The 13,216-nt window shown below is 40.0% G+C and overlaps 1 pseudogene; it reads left to right on the top strand.

Annotated features, from left to right (window-relative positions):
* The first annotated feature begins 11,692 nt into the window (after positions 1–11,692).
* On the top strand, positions 11,693–11,835 carry LOC113832720 (annotated as a pseudogene).
* The last annotated feature ends 1,381 nt before the right edge of the window (positions 11,836–13,216 follow it).

The raw sequence follows: 13,216 nt of genomic DNA, 5'->3' as shown, positions 1-13,216 counted from the left end.
CTAAAACATCCGATTGGTCTGAAAAAGAGCTGAATGGCTAATAGCAAAGCAGGAGAAAGGATAGGCAGAGTTGGCAGGCAGAGAGAATAAATAGGAGAAATCTGGAAAGAGAGAGATCTAGGAGTGAAAGAAGGAGAAGAAGGAGGACTCCAGGGGCCAGCCACTCAGCTACACAGCAAGCCATGGGATAAGAAGTAAAGAAAGATCTACAGAAATAGAAAAAGATAAAAGCCCATAGGCAAAAGATAAATGGGATGATTTAAGTTTAAAACAGCTGGCTAGAAACAAGCCAAGCTAAGACCGGGCATTCATAAGAAAGAATAAAACTTTATGTGATTCATTTGGGAGCTGGGTTGTGGGCCACCAAAGAACAAATAGTAAAGAGTAAAAACAGTCAACATATCTCTCCTCTGTTAATTCACCTATAGAGACCTGCCTATGGCTCCAAACTACTTCCCCATCTGCCACTGACACTTCAAGGCCATCAAGTCTGTTGGGTTGTGTGGTCCAAGTGGTAGATCAGCCTGTAAAGCAGCCTAGCTCTATTGAAGAGCCTTCTTCTTTTTCCAGGCCCCACACAAAGCTAGCAGCTTTCCAAGTCACTTGGTATATGGGCTGGAGTAACACACCCAAGTGAGGAATGTGCTGTCTCCAGAATCCAAATAGGCCCATTGTGCTGCTTTCTTGTTGTTGGATGGGCCAGGTGAAGTAAGTTATCCTTCACCTTAGAAGGAATTTCTCTGCGTACCCCACACCACTGGACTCCTAAGGATTTCACTGAGGTAGAAGGCCCTTGAATTTTAGTTGGATTTATTTCCCATCCTCTGATGGACGTGTGTCACAATGAGTTCAAAGTGGTTGTGACCTCCTTCTCACTTGATCCAACCAGCATAATGTTGTCAATTACATAGTACACTAATGTGATCGTTCATGGAAGAGACAGCTTATCAAGATCCTTTCTAACTAAATTTTGACACGGAGCTAGGGAGAGAATATACCCTTGAGGTAAAAATGTTAAGGTATACTCTGGCTTTGCCAAGTGAAAGCAAATTGCTTCTGGTGGTCCTGAAGAACAAGTTCTGAGAAGAAGGCATTTGCTAGATCAAGAGCTGTACACCATGTACCAGGAGGTGTGTTAGTTGGCTCAAGTAAGGGCACCACATCTGGTACAGCAGCTGCAACTGGAGCTGCCACTTGAGTTTTCAATAGTCAGCTGTCATTCTCCATGATCCATCTGTCTTTGCACTGGCCACATAGAAGAGTTGGAGTCAGATGTAGTGGAAACCACCACCCCTACATCTTGCAAGTCCTTGATGGTGGCACTGATTTCTGCAATTCGTCCAGAGATGTGATGCTGGTTTTGATTCACTAGTTTCCAAGGCAGATACAACTCCAAAGGCTTCTATTTAACTGTTTTAATCATAATAGCCCTCACTCTACAGGCCAGGCAACTAATGTGAGAATTTTGTCAACTTTTAAAAGTATATCTATCCTAATTATTCATTCTGGGACTAGGGTAATAACTGCAGGATGAGTCTGAGGACCATTGGACCTACTGTGAGTCAGACTTCAGCCAAAACTCCATTAATCTTAGTCAGGCATGGTGACATATGCCTTTAATCCAAGAAAGTCTGATGGTTTCCTTGTTCCCAAGTATGCAGCTATCTTTATAAAGAGCTATAGGTTCCTTTGCAGAAGGCTGGAGAAAGGTTAACAGTAAAACTCTTAGTTATTTTATCGAGGTTCTTTCTCAGGAGGACCTGGCTGTCCTGTCAATTCCTTTTTAATAGGCCATCTTCTGACAAAGGCTTTATCCAACCAACCAAACTTTTGATGTCTTTTTTAACTGTTAGCTTCCATATTAAACCCAGGCTCTCTACTGAGAGGGCCCATATTGATAAAGTCAGCCAGGTCCAGGTTTGTTTTCCTTTGACTATTATCCCACACCCTTAAATTCCATTCCCACACATATTCCCCATACTTCTGCTCAAATGAATTAGCAAACTCATTAAGCTCTTTCTTTAGTGGTATATCTCACTTCCTCATGGACTACACTTTTTCTCTCTCTCCTCTAGGAGCCTGCTTTTCCTTGAGTCTAGTGGCAACTATTGGTGGGCCCTGAGGGACTCCACTGGTATTATCTTGCCTGATGTCCCCTTCAGGGAAAGTCAATGCTGGTTTCGAAGACAATGAAGGATTGACTTTGTCAGACAAAGATGGAAAAGAAAATATTTCAGGGGGTGGCAATGGGTGTATATCTTCTGATGAGTTTGGAGAAACTACTCTTGGGAATCAGAAGGCTCAAAATTCTCAGCCTCGGTAGTGTTGGTTCCCATTCTTTAACAATTAACCCCCTGCCCCCCAACTTTAACCACTGTCATTCTCTGAGGCTGGAACTTGAGAATTTTTGTTGAAATTCACCTAATATTATAATGAGGGCTTCAGTTTGCTTTTCCTAAACTTGAGCTCTGTGGCCGCTGTAGAGAAGAGTCTCTTCCAGGGCACACCTAGTCCTTTAGGCTGTTCATGCACACCTGTAACTCAGTTTTATCACTGAGTTCACTGTTGTCCTTCCTCACCATATTTTGGGATGCTAGAAGTTAGTTAATTTTATCATGGAGCTCATTCTTCTCCTCTGTCAATTTATCCACAGTTGCTAGAAGTGACCAAGTAGCATCATTGTTTTTCTTACATCTCCACAAATTGTCAAAAATTTTATATAGTCACTAAATTCCTTGCTTTTAATAACTGGTAAATTAGGATATCAAATGTATTTGTCTTGGTAAAGTTTGTAAAATAGTTCACAACATGGGTTTTTAGTGCTCTAGACCCTTCTAGAAGAAGCTTTAGTAACTGTAGGTGTTGGCAAATTGGAAAACCTATTTCAAACACTTAAAAAATTCATTCTTAGCTGGGCGTTGGTGGCGATTGCCTTTAATCCCAGCACTAAGGAGGCAGAGGCAGGTGGAGCTCTGTAAGTTCGAGACCAGCCTGGTCTACAAGAGCTAGTACCAGGACATCCTCCAAAGCCACAGAGAAACCCTGTCTCGAAAAAACCAAAAAAAAAAAAAAATTCATTCTTATATTTCTGTTGCTCTAGAACCCACTCCTGTTACTGAGATTTATATTAGTAAGGGTTCTTTAGAGAAACATAACTGATAAAACACACACACACACACACACACACACACTATATATATATATATATATATATATATATATATATATATATATATATGAGATTTGTTAGAATAACTTACACTCAGGGGTCCAACTATTCCAACAATGGCTATACCCTGATGCAAAGTCCAAGAATCCAACAGTTTTTCAGTCCATAAGGCTGAATGTCTCAGATGGTCTTTGGTAAAACCTGGAGTCCTGAAAACATAGAATCTAATGCCAGTGAAGCAATGAACTTGCCAACAAGAGTGAGGGCAAGCAGTCAAAGACAAAAGCTTTTTGCTTCCATGACCATTATAGAGGCTGCCAGTAGCAGGTGTGGCCCAGATTTAATAATTAAGAAAAATCCCTCACAGGTGTACCCAGTGTCTTAGTTACTGTTCAATTGCTGTGAAGAGACACCTTGACCACGGTAATTCTTTTTTTAAGCATTTAATTGGGGGGTTGCTTACAGTTTCAGAGGGTGGGTTGGTTATCATCACAGCAAGAAGCAGACAGGCTTGGCACCAGAGCAGTAGGTGGGAGCTTTATTTCCTGATCTGCAGTTTACATTGAGGTGGCCAGGAGGCTGAGTGAAATGCCTGTGTGAGAAATTTCTCTTATTTCTCCCCCTTCGGTCTCCCAAGGCTCCCTCCCAAGGTCTCCCAGAGGAATAGTGTTCACGTCTGGAGGGTTTCATTCCCCTCTGCTAGAACTCTCTTAGACACACTCTCACCCAGAGCTTCCTTTACCAACCTCCTAGGTGATTCTCAGCCTCATGAGGATGATCAACCACTACCCTTTCCACTGAGTTGTTGGAGCTCCTTACATATTTTGACTATTACCCCCCCCCCCGCCAGATGTATAATGAAAATGTTTTCTCTCAAATAAAGGTTTTATAACTTAGGGAAAATGGAAAGTTTTCCTGAAAAAAAACATGGAAACAAAAGTGCATCATTTTTTGGCAATGATTTCCTATTTATTACAAATTGTCTTTGATATTTGATAGTTTGGGAACAATAGGGCAGATATATCTGCATCCCCGTGTGTCCTTTCTCATCACTCAGTTTCAATTCTGCAAATACATCCATTTACAGAGTCGATGACTATATTTTATTCATTTGTCATGGAGAAAAGGGGGTTGGTTACTAAGGAAGAATGCCCAATTACCAGCTCTTTGAAAATAAAATCTGTCATTGTCATTCAGAGATAGATTGAATGTGGCCCCAAGGAAGGCAGGAAGGTAAGTAAACAACTTCCCATTTTTCTTGGCATTATTAATTTTATTTCAGAGTCTATTTTTGTCATAGTTTAACAAAGCAGAGGAATTACATACCCTTCCATCAAGTGTGTTCTTGTTTAAAAGTCCACTGCTTCCCTCTACTTTTCCATTACTCCATATCTTTCTTCAGCTTAGGTTTTCACACACACACACACACACACACACACACACACACACACACACACACACACACACACACACCATTACCAAATAAGAGCCTTTTGGGAGAAGGTTTGTAACCAGTGTGGAATCTTACTGTAGTTAAAACACATTCAATGCTTACTTTGGGCAGGTTCTGTGCTAAGCCATGGACATAGAATACCCCCTTCCATTCTCAGCACAGCCCTACAAGCAGGTACTTTTATTGCCTCCCCTTGCCATAGATATACAGACTTAAGTAACTTGTTCAAAACTTGCAAAGAAACAAACTTTAGAGCCCTTGCACCTGTACTGTAAGGCCCACATGAATGGGCATCTGCTCACGATAAAGCTACACTCTTCTTGTGATTAAATATAATGTTTAGTAGAGGATCAGTAATACTGAAATCAATGCCAAGGTGAGTTACTAAGACTGCTTCTGTACCTTGTTTTGAAGTAGCCTTATTTTCTTTGGGCTCTTCCATTGTTTGGCTGTGTCCCTCACTAAAATGCTTTCTTATATTCCTGAAATTTTGGAGTAAATTAGACATTGTTTTAGTTAGGATTACGGTTATTGTGATGAGATGCCATTACCAAAAGAAATTTGTGGGTTGGGTTATTTGGCTTACACATCACAGTCAACTGACAGAAGCCAAAGCAGGAACTCAAATAGGCCAGGAACCTGGATGCAGGAGCTGATGCAGATGCCAAGGAGGCGTGCTGCTTACTGACTTGCTCCTCATGGCTTGCTCAGCCTGCTTTCTTATAGAACCCAGGACCACCAGCCCAGGGGAGGTACCACCCATAATGGGCCCTCCCTGAAGTAATCACTAATTAAGAAAATGCCCTACAGGCTTTTTCTCAATTGAGGTTCCCTCCTCTCAGATGACTTTAGCATGTGTAAAGCTGACATAAAACTATCCAGCACAGACATAATATAGAAATCAGGGTCATCATGACCTTAAACAAAGAATCGAGAAATTTGGCTGGGAAGCATCTTAAGAGACTTAATAAGAACAGACACATTTATTATTAAGGGACAGGAATAGTTTGGCTGGAGAGACGGCTCAGAGGTTAAAAGCACCGGCTGCTCTTCCAGAGGTCCTGAGTTCAATTCCTAGCAACCATTTGGTGGCTCACAAACATCTGTAATGAGATCTGGTGCCCTCTTCTGTCATGCTGGCATACATAGAGGCTAAACAAACAAACAAATAAATCAATAAATCTTTAAAAAAGAACAGAAATAGTTTAGAGTGATGTGGATCTTTGATCTAAAAATTTAATCCAGAATTCTGAAAGGCATGGATATTCTGAGCAGGTGCTTTCTCCGGAGCCCAGCTGAGTTGGAGAGTGTTGAGCTATCTGCTGTCATTGACTAAAGCATCATATCCAAATGTGCCAGCTCTCATCCCTTGTAACAGCGTGGGAATGCTCTCTCTCACAGGTGGGTCCTGGGTTATCCTGTCTACATTGTGTCAAGGGTGGGAGTGGGTGTAGATACGAAATAAGAAGAGAGACTAAAACGGGGTAAAATGGGTGTTGGGGAAAGGGAGCAACAGAGCATGTGTGGTCTGAGAGCAGAAAGGAGGTCATGGGGATTGGGAGGGTTGGGGGTGTTGGTCGGAAAATGGAGAAAAGTGAATCAGCAAAAGAATTTTTGTTGAAAAATGTAGTAGTACACTGAATAACATCAAATGCTATGGTTCTTTCCATCCTCTGACCCTAGAGGATCCCATTACTGTGCACAATAATGTGACTTTACAGATGCCCTGGGTTATAAACCCATACAGATTTTACCCAAACTTCCAGTACTTGTTCTTCATCCATCTCTAAGTGGCCATCCCACTGTGATTGTCCAGTGCCAAGAGCCAGGTACTAAGCTAGGTGTGGTGATGCATGCCTGTAATTTTGGCCCAGGAGATGCAGACAGGAGGGTCTCAAGTCCCAGGCAGTACAGAGATGCATAGTGAGACCCTATTAGGAAGTGCAGGGCATGATGACTAGGCAAATCTGTTGTGTGATCATTGCAATAGAGATGGATGACACAGGGCAGGATGAGCAGGCAAATCTGCTGTGTAGAACACACTCATCCTTGGAATAGAGATGGATGATGCTGAAGCCACCAACAATTCACAGATGCATGCTCACAAAGGACCTGCGTTCACTCTGATTCTATTTAATAGTCTGGCAATTTAATATGCATATACATTAGCATTAAAGAGCTATTTATGCATATTTAGAAACTTAAAAACAGGACAATATAAGGAAGACAAAACTGTACATAAGATACAATCCCAATAAAATCAAATGCATTTTGTGTCTTTTTATTTTGGTTTTTCAAGACAGAGTTTCTCTGTGTTTCTCTGTGTAGCTTTGGAGCCTCTTCTGGCACTTGCTCTGTAGACCAGGCACTTCCTCTGGACCTCACAGGCATCCACCTGCCTCTGCCTCCCAAATGCTTGGATTAAAGGTGTGTACCACCTTTTTCTGGTATCTTCTTTAATTACTTTCTTTAAAGACTCAAAATTCTTATGGTACAGGTCTTTCACTTTTTTGGTTAGTGTTACCCCAAGGTGTTTTATGTTATTTGTGGCAATTTTTTCCACTTTTTTATTTGAATTAGAAACAAGATTATTTTACACATCAATCCCAGTTCCTTCTCCTTCCCCTGCTCCTCTATCATCCCCCCAACTAAAACCAAACTATCACGTACCCTTTCTGCTCCCCAAGGAGGGCGAGGCCTTCCATGGGGGGTCTTCAGAGTCTGTCATATCCTTTGGGAGAGGGCCTAGGCCCACCCCCATGTGTCTTGGCTCAGGGAGTAGCTCTCTATGTGGAATGGGCTCCCAAAGTCCACACCTATGCTAGGGATAAGTACTGATCTACTACAGGAGGCCCCATAGATTTCCGAGGTCTCCTCGCTGACACCCACGTTCCTGGGGTCTGGATCAATCCCATGCTGGTTTGCCAGCTATCAGTCTGGGGACCAAGAGCTCCCCGTTGTTCAGGTCAGCTGTTTCTGTGGGTTTCACCAGCTTGGGATGGACTCCTTTGCTTATCACTTGTCCTTCTCTGCAACTGGATTTCTGTTCAGTTCAGTGATTAGTTGTGGGTGTCTGCTTCTACTTCCACCAGCTCCTGGATGAAGGCTATAGGATGACATATAAGTCAGTCATCAATCTTATTAACAGGGGAGGTCATTTAAGGTAGCCTTTCCTCTGTTGCTTAGATTGTTAGTTGGTGTCACCTTTGTAGATCTCCAGACATTTCCCTAGTGCCTGATTGTAAAGGGTGATGTTTCTCTGATTTCTTTCTCCGAAAATGTATCATCTGTATATAGTAGGGCTACTGATTTTTTGAGTTAATCTTGCATCCTGCCTCTTTGCTGAAGGTGTTTATAAGCTGTAGGAGTTCCCTGGTTGAGGTTTTCGGGTCACTTATGTAGACTATCATATCATCTGCAAATAGTGAAAGTTTGACTTCTTCCTTTCCAATTTGTATCCCCTTGATTTCCTTTTGTTGTCTTATTGCTCTAGCTAGAACTTCAAGGACAATATTGAAGAGGTATGGAGAGAGTGGATAGCCTTGTCTTGTCTCCAGTTTTAGAGGAATTGTGTTGAGTTTTTCTCCATTTAATTTGATGTTGGCTGTCAGCTTGCTGTATATTGCTTTTATTATGTTCAGGTATGTTCCTGTTATCCCTGATCTATCCAAGAGCTTTATCATGAAGGGATGTTGGATTTTGTCATAGGCTTTCTCAGCATCTAGTGAGATGATCATGTGGTTTTTTTCTCAGTTTGTTTATATGGTGGATTACATTGATGGATTTTCATATGTTGAACCATCCTTGCATCCCTGGGATGAAGCCTACTTGATCATGGTGGATGAGTTATCTGATGTGTTCTTGGATTTGATTTGCCAGTATTTTATTGAGTATTTTTGCATCGATGTTAATGAGAGATATTGGTCTGTAGTTCTCTTTCTTATTTGTGTCTTTGTGTGGCTTGGGTACCAAGGTTATTGAAGCCTCATAAAGAGTTTGGCAATATCCCCGCTGCTTCTATTGTGTGGAATACTTTGAAGAGAATTGGTATTAGCTGTTCCTTGAATTTCTGGTAGAATTCTGCACTGAAGCCATATGGCCCTGAACTTTTTTTGATTGGGAGACTTTTGATGACTGCCTCTATTTCATTAGAGGTCTATTTAAGTTGCTTATCTGCTCTTGATTTAGACCCCAGAAACCTAGGTGTCAGTGAAGAGGCCTCGGAAATCATGGGGCCTTCTGTAATAGATCAGTACTTATCCCTAGCATAGGTGTGGACTTTGGGAACCCATTCCACATAGAGGGATACTCCCTGAGTCAAGACACACAGGGGTGGACCTAGGCCCTATCCCAAAGGATATGACAGACTCTGAAGATCCCCCATGGAAGGCCTCACCCTCCCAGGGGAGCAGAAAGGATATGTGATAGGTAGGGTTTTATTTGGTGGGGGTAGTAGGGGAGGAGGGGAGGAAGAGGGAACTGGGATTAACATGTAAATGAATCTTGTTTCTATTTCAAATAAAAAATGGGGGAAAAAAAAGGTGTGCATCACCACTGCTGGGCTAACTTTGTGTTTTCCAATGAAATACTTTAGAATGTTTGAAGTATAATTGTTCCAAGTAATACTTAAGTGACTACAAAATGGATTCTTTTATATGTCTGTACATTTCAGTATGTCATTATAAATTATAATATATGGTCAATGGTGTTATAGATATTCTCTCTCTCTCTCTCTCTCTCTCTCTCTCTCTCTCTCTCTCTGGTTTTCCGAGACAGGATTTATCTGTATTGCTTTGGAGGTTGTCCTAGAACTGCTCTGTAGACCAGTAGTCTGGCCTCAAACTTACAGAGATCCACCTGTTTCTGCCTCCCAAGTGCTGGGATTAAAGGTGTGAGCCACCAACGCCCAGCTATTTTTTCTTTCTTAAGATAGATTATTAAAAGTAATTACTTAGTCAAAGGACATTACATTTTTAAACATTTAATAAATGTTGCCAAATAGATTTCTAAAGATATTACACAAATTTAACTCCCTTCCTTCCTTCCTCCCTCTCTCCCTTCCTCCTTCCCTCCTTTCCTTCCTTTTTTTCCTTCCTTTCTTTCTTTTTTAACCAGGCTGGCCTTGAACTAATAATGATCTATCTGCCTCTGCTTCCCCAGTACTGGAACTAAAGATGTATACTACCACCCTAGATACATTTTTTTAAATTCTTTATTTTTTATTTTCCTTTTCTAGATTATAATATGATTAAATCATTTCTCCCTTACCTTTCTTCTCTCCTGTTCTTTTTCAACTTCATGGACTTTTTTCCTTTTTTACCTGCTGTTTTGTCTTTTATTGAAAATAGAATTGCTTTTCATACGATATATCCTGATTTTTGTTCACCTCCATACTCCTCCTAGCCCCCCCCATTCCCCCTCCTATCTGAATGCACCCACCTCTGTCTCTCAATAGAAAACAAATGGGCTTCTATGGGATAATAATAAAACAAAAAACAGTAAGATAAAGCAAAAGCAAACACATAGGAATAGGACAAAACAAAAAGAAGGAGAAGAGCCCAAGAAAAGGTACAAGAAACAGATATAGACACAGAAACCCTCTTGTTCACACACTTGGTCATCCTATAAAAACATAAAACTGGAAGCCATGATATATATGCAAAGGACCTGTAGGTTTAAAAAAAGAATAAAAAATAAAAAAGATAAAGTTAAAAAAGAAGAAAAAAGGATAAAGTGTTGTTTTTCTGTTGGCTTAGCAGCTGCACCTGAATCTATTGATATTTTAACTACCATCTGCATCCCATGGCCCCTCAGTCAGCACCCTGCCATTCAGACCACAGCCTGGTGGGATTTGTGGTCCCACCGGCGCTGGCTCAGTCACCAAATGTGTCTTTTTCATGAACTCAAGTGCCCTTGTGTTTGGTGCATAAATATTAAGAACTGCAATATCTTCTTGGTGGATTTTTTTCCCTTTGATTAGTATATGGTGTTCTTCCCTATCTCAATCTTGGTCTCTAGAAATGTAAATTTTTCATTGTAGAGGTGTTTTGCTTCCTTAGTTAAGTTTATTCCTAGGTATTTTACTTTCCTTTTGAAGCTATTGTGAATGGGGGTGTGTCCATAATCTCCTCTGTATATTTGTTATTAGTGTTTAGAAAAGCTACTAATCTGTGCAAATTGATTCTGTGTACTGCCATGTTGTTGGCTTGTTTATCATTTCCAGAAGTTTTCTGGTAGAATTATTGCGCTATGTAATGTAGAGTATCATGCCATCTGTAAATAGGGATGGTTTGACTTCTTCTTTATTTATTTGTATGCTTTTAATTTTCTCTGTTGCCTTATTAGTCTAGCTAGTCTTTCAAACACAATATTGAAAAGTAGTGGGGATAGTGGACATCCCTGTCTCATTCCTGACTTCAGTGGAATTGCTTCAACCTTTTTTTCCATTTAGGATGATGTTGGCTGTGGATTTCTCATATATAGCTATTAGTATGGTGAGATACAATCCCTTTAGCTCTACATTCTCTAGGACTTTTATATTAAGAAGACATACTGGATTTTATCTAAGGCTTTTTTCTACATCACTGGGAAGATCACATGATTTTTTTGTCTTTAAGGCTATTTATGTTGTTTATTGACTTGTGTATGTTGAACCTGCATTTCAGGGCTAAAGCCAATATGGGCACAGTGGATCATCTTTTTGATGTATGTCTCCATTCTGTGTGCAAGTATTAAATTGAATATTTTTGAGTCTATGTTCATCAGGGATGTTGGCCTATAGTTTTCTTTTTTCTTGCAAATTTACCTGATTTGGGTATTAGAGTAATTTGTAAAAGGAGTTTGTGAGTGCTCCTTCGGTTTCTACTGTCTTGGATAGTTTAAGAAGGACTGGCTGTAGATCTTCTTCACACAGAAATCTGCTGTGACTCCATCTGACTCTGGACTTCTTTTTAGCTGGAAGGCATTTTATCATTCTTTCAAACTCTTCATTTATTATTCATCTGTTTAGTTTCTTGGCTGCTTGGTTTAATTTTTGTGGTTTGGCTGACTACAGAGATTCATTCATTTTAATCGCTTCTCGGCCTTTTGGCTAAGATCAAGTGTAGAAGTTCATCCATTTCTTTTAGTCTTTTCAGGTAAAGGGAGTAAATAAAGGTTTTTAAAGTATTCCTGAATAATATTCTGAATTTCTTTGGTGTTGGTTGTAATCTTTCCCTATTAATTTCCTGTTAGTTTGGGTCCTCTCTTTCTTTCTGTTGGTTAGTTGGATCAAGGATCTGTCAATCTTGTTTATCTTCTCAAAGAACTGCTCCTAGATTTGTTGATTCATTGTATTGTTTTTTGTTTGTTTGTGCCCTGATTTTTAATGTTTCTTTCAACCGGGTTTGGATTTTGTTTCTTCTTATTTTTCCAACTTTTTGAGTTATAGATTAAGCTGTTTATTTGTGCTCTTTCTGATTTTTAATGTAGGCACTTAGACCTATAAATTTCCTTTTAGACTTGCTTTCAGTGCATCTCAGATTTTTTGTGTGTGTTATGTTTTCACTTTTATTTAGTACTAGGAATTTTTATTGTTTCTTTCTTGATTTCTTCTTTGACACATTCATCATTCAGTAATGAGTTGTTTAATCTCCAAACCCAGTGTGGTTGATAGAAATGGTACAGATAAATTTATTCTTCATCACAGTCCTTAAACGGGCCAGTTTTCCAGCACCCTTGGTAAATAAAGCTACAAATTTGGTTTTAAATGCTAGCAATTGGAGAGAAAGGATGGTATAGTGTTTTCATGTGCACTCTCTTGCTAGTTAGAACACTTGAAAAACGCCTGTCAATCTATTGATCATTTGTGTCCCTCCCACTGCAGATCCTGTTCAAGCTTTGTGTTCCTAGTACCACCCATGCTGCTTTATTTCCTGGATTTTCTATATTAAACATATCAGTTCCTTGCCTTCCATCTTATCTGTTGGTATTATTGCTTGGTGTTTGTTATTTAGCCCACTTTCCTTTTCTTTTCTCTTCTTGTCTCTCTTTCTTTCTTTCTTTCTTTCTTTCTTTCTTTCTTTCTTTCTTTCTTTCTTTTCCACACCAGGTTTTAACATTTTTATATAGACAAATTTATTATGTTTTATATTTTAGTATTCTTTTAAGCTTGGAAAAACAATATTCTCTTCTCAAATAAAGTCCATGTTTACTTACTATTTATTCTAATGTTGACATTTTAACATCTCGATTTGTCTGTAACTTATTTTAGAGATGTTATAAAATAATGACTGCTGGTTTTTCTCTAGCACTGATTTTATGTATTGTTTACTAAGTATGGCTGTGGCTAGAATGGGTGGGATGCCACCAGAGCAAAGCCAAATGAATGGGGACACTGTCCCGACCTGCAGGACGTCAACCTGGGGCAAGAGAGTCAGGGATAGGGAATGGGGACAAGAGACACAGAAAGAATGACCACAAGACAGGATTCTGATCAAGTGGCAAACTTTACTTTTTTCTCAGGCTAGCTTATATAGTCAGCAGAGCAGGATATGGGGAGGGGTAGAATGGGTTTTTTGTGAGCCAGGTGTTAGTGTAGGCAGGATATTAGGAAG

Source organism: Cricetulus griseus (genome assembly GCF_003668045.3).
Source record: "Cricetulus griseus strain 17A/GY chromosome 1 unlocalized genomic scaffold, alternate assembly CriGri-PICRH-1.0 chr1_1, whole genome shotgun sequence".
NCBI lineage: Eukaryota > Metazoa > Chordata > Mammalia > Rodentia > Cricetidae > Cricetulus > Cricetulus griseus.
This window is presented reverse-complemented; position numbering and strand designations above follow the sequence as displayed.